This window comes from Agrilus planipennis, unplaced genomic scaffold (genome assembly GCF_000699045.2).
Source record: "Agrilus planipennis isolate EAB-ADULT unplaced genomic scaffold, Apla_2.0 scaffold244, whole genome shotgun sequence".
Taxonomy (NCBI): domain Eukaryota; kingdom Metazoa; phylum Arthropoda; class Insecta; order Coleoptera; family Buprestidae; genus Agrilus; species Agrilus planipennis.
Genome location: NW_020438980.1, coordinates 194,364 through 199,894, shown reverse-complemented (window position 1 = coordinate 199,894; position 5,531 = coordinate 194,364). Strand labels below are relative to the sequence as shown.

General features: G+C 29.2%; 1 protein-coding gene across 5 annotated transcripts in view; it reads left to right on the top strand.

The window, feature by feature from the left end:
- LOC108739989 (talin-2) overlaps positions 1-5,531 on the top strand; it is a 132,484-nt gene that overhangs the window by 12,866 nt on the left and 114,087 nt on the right. Inside the window, exon 1 of one of the 5 annotated variants that reach the window (XM_025975534.1) lies at positions 3,001-3,085. The exons of the other annotated variants lie outside the window; for them this stretch is intronic. The gene's annotated coding sequence lies outside the window, so the exon portion shown is untranslated. Of the gene's footprint in view, positions 1-3,000; positions 3,086-5,531 lie in introns of those variants that run through there. 5 annotated transcript variants of the gene reach the window in all.

Genomic DNA, 5,531 nt, shown 5'->3' with positions numbered 1-5,531 from the left:
AAAATTGAACTCCAATAAGGACAGTTGACTTGTAAAAAAAAAAAAGGAAAAAACTTTGTACTTGCACAAAAAATAAAAATTAAGTCGAACTACAATATGTATTTTAATACAGCGTTTTAACAATTGGTTAAGACGCAACAACCACAAATAATTTTATTTGAATGGACACGTGTTTCGCCCACTTCATACGTGGACATTATCAACGCAATCCATTTTAGTATAATTCAGAAAATAAAAAAATAATATTTCAAAAATTACCATTTTATTGTTCACGACAATTGTTTCGTCATGGAAAAAATGATGATGAAACGTTGTCTATTTATATATGAATTAAAATATAAGCTTAGTGCTAAGGATAAGAATTTAAAATTTATTTTAATTACTGAGAATGACTTAAAGTAGAAATTGGAGACTGGTAAAGGACTAATTAAAAAAAATGAGATACCCAAACTACCACTGTATATTGATTATTGCGAACACTTCCTAATGTGAGAGACTTGCATTAATAATGCCCACACTAAGGTACTAATGTGGATTATAAACTAAGAAGTGGGCGAAATACGTGTCCGTAATAATCAATTTCCAGTGGTAATTTGGATGAGTCCCTTTTTTATTATTTTTTTTTAGTGACAATAATTTAGTATCTTCTTGATAATAGATATTATTAATTCTGCTGTAGGTGTATGTTAATGAACGTATTAACGCATAATTTAGTTATAAATTTTTAACCCTACCATTTAACTAGTATTTTAGTATATAAATAGATACTGTACTCGATTATTTTTTTCATTTGAAGCAAGCATTATAGGGAGTTACAATTTTCGTTTACATAAAATATTTACCTATGTCAAAATTGTTCTTTTTTGAAATCAATATGTTGTCAGAAACCGTGTTTGAAACCTTTGTTTTAGATGTTGGGAAAATAATTTTGTCAAAGCCTGAGCTTTCAATTTTAAGGTCTCCAGGTTAACATTACAATAATGAGTTCTTTATTCGTAATTCAACCGATTCTGAAGATATTGCTTTCATAACATCAATTTGTAATGTGGTATTCATTCCTTTTTAATTGTATCCGCCATAGTTGAAGTATTGCTTTATCCCGAATGGGGGTTTAGTTATGTAGAATGTAAAACTGTAAATATATCCATGCATATGACTTTAAGTTCCATCAAGTAAATATGAAGATAAATTTTAAAGTTTAAGCCTCTTGACAGAATTATAAGTACCTATTTTTCTATATAAAGATTTCTAAAAAACTGTTGTCATAAAAAAGCACTATAGTGTGTATATGAGCGATCAATACGCCAAAATGAAAAAAGCGTCTTAGAATCGTAGTGTATTTATATGTGAATACATTTTTATGTAATGGAAGATCCGTATATATTCGGGGTTAGTTAGGAACTAAGGGTCGATGCTGGCGTGGCGCCCGTCTGCCGGCTTCCAGACTGTTTTTCTGTCGTGGCGTTGTATATTTTCGTTCCCTTTCCTGTGATCCTTCGTAGATTAACTGCACCACTGGATGTTTTATCATTTTCACTTTAAAATTTTCGTAGTTTTGTGTAAACGAAATATTGTTTAAAATATTTATATGTACCCATTGTTCGATTTAACCGCAATTAAAATGTTTTTCTACTAAACAAACAAAATTATTTGTTAACAAAATGACCTTAGAGCAACTTAATATTAACTCACAATGAGAATAGGGAAAATTACTCGGATATGTCTTGATAGACTTCAACATTTTTTTTCTAACTGTGCCTACTGACCTTTTCTATTTTCGTTATTAAATTTAAATTAGACAAAAGGGCGATTAATAGTAACCGAAATATACCGTTTCAAAGTTTGTAACTGTAACATGTTTTGCTAATGTTTACTATTTTTTTTTGTTTAATTTCGTCCTGTAACTTTTTTCTGTTGACTTCACTTCCTATTAAAATGGCTGTGGTAAATCTGCAGCAAATAAAAACCTAGGTACAGCGTTTCGAAGACAGTTCTTTATTAATTTTTGAACATAGACAAAAGCTTATATGTACTAGGATTCACTTGTGCACATATTAATTCATTACCTAGCCGTTTTGCTAGCAAAAGAATAAAAAACAAAAGTATTTTTGTACTTTTGTTTAAATAAATATTGTTTTTTTTAAGGAAAACTTTAGCACGAATATTGTGGTTCGTGCATGTTATCTTGCGTTAATTATACACACAAATTGAATATTAAAAGAAATAGTGAATGTTTTTATAAAAAATGAACAACCCTTGGGAATGCAACATAAAGGAGTTGATAATGATTGGGTGGTAGTTTTTGTAACATAAGGATCCTGCACTTTTAATAAAATTGTAGTAACGTATCTTTTTCATCCTTCTTACCTTAACATTATATTGTTATAAGGAATACCCGTAGATAAAAATATATACCGTACTCTAATTTTTACATCTTTCCACGTAGGTTTGTAGTACCTAAAAAAGGTAAAATAAGAATTTATCGAAATATTAGCGAAATAATCAAATTAAACCAAGTGCGTGGATATGTTGCATGTTGATGTATACCTATTGACGATATTATTAAATTGGATTTTTTAATAAAAATGAATTCGCAAGTTCATTGTCTTTAAAAATTAAGTTCCATCATAGTTCTTTTAATGATAATTGTATTTGGCTCGTATAACTTATATACATATAGGAAAATATTTTTATTTACATTTCCTAGGAGTCACATTGTTTTTACTAATAAAATTACTTTATTGTATCTTCTGAATCTATGAAGATTTAATGTTCGCATTTTGAAAAACATTCAACTGTCGCGACACTTGGGCGCCGTTTTATTGCAAATCCTATCGGAAAAACATTATAGCTCCACCCAGAAAATCCCTCCCCACCAACTTGGAACCCAATAGTATTGAAGATGAGATTCACTTTTGCTTCAGATGGCGTTTTTGACCAAGTCCTGTGATAACGTTCTTCTAGGCTTTTCATTTTGGGGTTTTGATTGTAAGTGTGCAGTTGCAGAAATTCGGTAAACAAATAACAAAATATCCGTTAATGTTTTTTATTTAACAATCGATTAAAATGATGCCAAAGCAACAATGTAAGTAACAAATAGTTTTCATTATTTTGAATTTATATTTTGTTATTTCTATTGCATAAAATAATGACTTAAAGTAGAAATTGGAGACTGGTAAAGGACTAATTAAAAAAAATGAGATACCCAAACTACCACTGTATATTGATTATTGCGAACACTTCCTAATGTGAGAGACTTGCATTAATAATGCCCACACTAAGGTACTAATGTGGATTATAAACTAAGAAGTGGGCGAAATACGTGTCCGTAATAATCAATTTCCAGTGGTAATTTGGATGAGTCCCTTTTTTATTATTTTTTTTTAGTGACAATAATTTAGTATCTTCTTGATAATAGATATTATTAATTCTGCTGTAGGTGTATGTTAATGAACGTATTAACGCATAATTTAGTTATAAATTTTTAACCCTACCATTTAACTAGTATTTTAGTATATAAATAGATACTGTACTCGATTATTTTTTTCATTTGAAGCAAGCATTATAGGGAGTTACAATTTTCGTTTACATAAAATATTTACCTATGTCAAAATTGTTCTTTTTTGAAATCAATATGTTGTCAGAAACCGTGTTTGAAACCTTTGTTTTAGATGTTGGGAAAATAATTTTGTCAAAGCCTGAGCTTTCAATTTTAAGGTCTCCAGGTTAACATTACAATAATGAGTTCTTTATTCGTAATTCAACCGATTCTGAAGATATTGCTTTCATAACATCAATTTGTAATGTGGTATTCATTCCTTTTTAATTGTATCCGCCATAGTTGAAGTATTGCTTTATCCCGAATGGGGGTTTAGTTATGTAGAATGTAAAACTGTAAATATATCCATGCATATGACTTTAAGTTCCATCAAGTAAATATGAAGATAAATTTTAAAGTTTAAGCCTCTTGACAGAATTATAAGTACCTATTTTTCTATATAAAGATTTCTAAAAAACTGTTGTCATAAAAAAGCACTATAGTGTGTATATGAGCGATCAATACGCCAAAATGAAAAAAGCGTCTTAGAATCGTAGTGTATTTATATGTGAATACATTTTTATGTAATGGAAGATCCGTATATATTCGGGGTTAGTTAGGAACTAAGGGTCGATGCTGGCGTGGCGCCCGTCTGCCGGCTTCCAGACTGTTTTTCTGTCGTGGCGTTGTATATTTTCGTTCCCTTTCCTGTGATCCTTCGTAGATTAACTGCACCACTGGATGTTTTATCATTTTCACTTTAAAATTTTCGTAGTTTTGTGTAAACGAAATATTGTTTAAAATATTTATATGTACCCATTGTTCGATTTAACCGCAATTAAAATGTTTTTCTACTAAACAAACAAAATTATTTGTTAACAAAATGACCTTAGAGCAACTTAATATTAACTCACAATGAGAATAGGGAAAATTACTCGGATATGTCTTGATAGACTTCAACATTTTTTTTCTAACTGTGCCTACTGACCTTTTCTATTTTCGTTATTAAATTTAAATTAGACAAAAGGGCGATTAATAGTAACCGAAATATACCGTTTCAAAGTTTGTAACTGTAACATGTTTTGCTAATGTTTACTATTTTTTTTTGTTTAATTTCGTCCTGTAACTTTTTTCTGTTGACTTCACTTCCTATTAAAATGGCTGTGGTAAATCTGCAGCAAATAAAAACCTAGGTACAGCGTTTCGAAGACAGTTCTTTATTAATTTTTGAACATAGACAAAAGCTTATATGTACTAGGATTCACTTGTGCACATATTAATTCATTACCTAGCCGTTTTGCTAGCAAAAGAATAAAAAACAAAAGTATTTTTGTACTTTTGTTTAAATAAATATTGTTTTTTTTAAGGAAAACTTTAGCACGAATATTGTGGTTCGTGCATGTTATCTTGCGTTAATTATACACACAAATTGAATATTAAAAGAAATAGTGAATGTTTTTATAAAAAATGAACAACCCTTGGGAATGCAACATAAAGGAGTTGATAATGATTGGGTGGTAGTTTTTGTAACATAAGGATCCTGCACTTTTAATAAAATTGTAGTAACGTATCTTTTTCATCCTTCTTACCTTAACATTATATTGTTATAAGGAATACCCGTAGATAAAAATATATACCGTACTCTAATTTTTACATCTTTCCACGTAGGTTTGTAGTACCTAAAAAAGGTAAAATAAGAATTTATCGAAATATTAGCGAAATAATCAAATTAAACCAAGTGCGTGGATATGTTGCATGTTGATGTATACCTATTGACGATATTATTAAATTGGATTTTTTAATAAAAATGAATTCGCAAGTTCATTGTCTTTAAAAATTAAGTTCCATCATAGTTCTTTTAATGATAATTGTATTTGGCTCGTATAACTTATATACATATAGGAAAATATTTTTATTTACATTTCCTAGGAGTCACATTGTTTTTACTAATAAAATTACTTTATTGTATCTTCTGAATCTATGAAGATTTAAT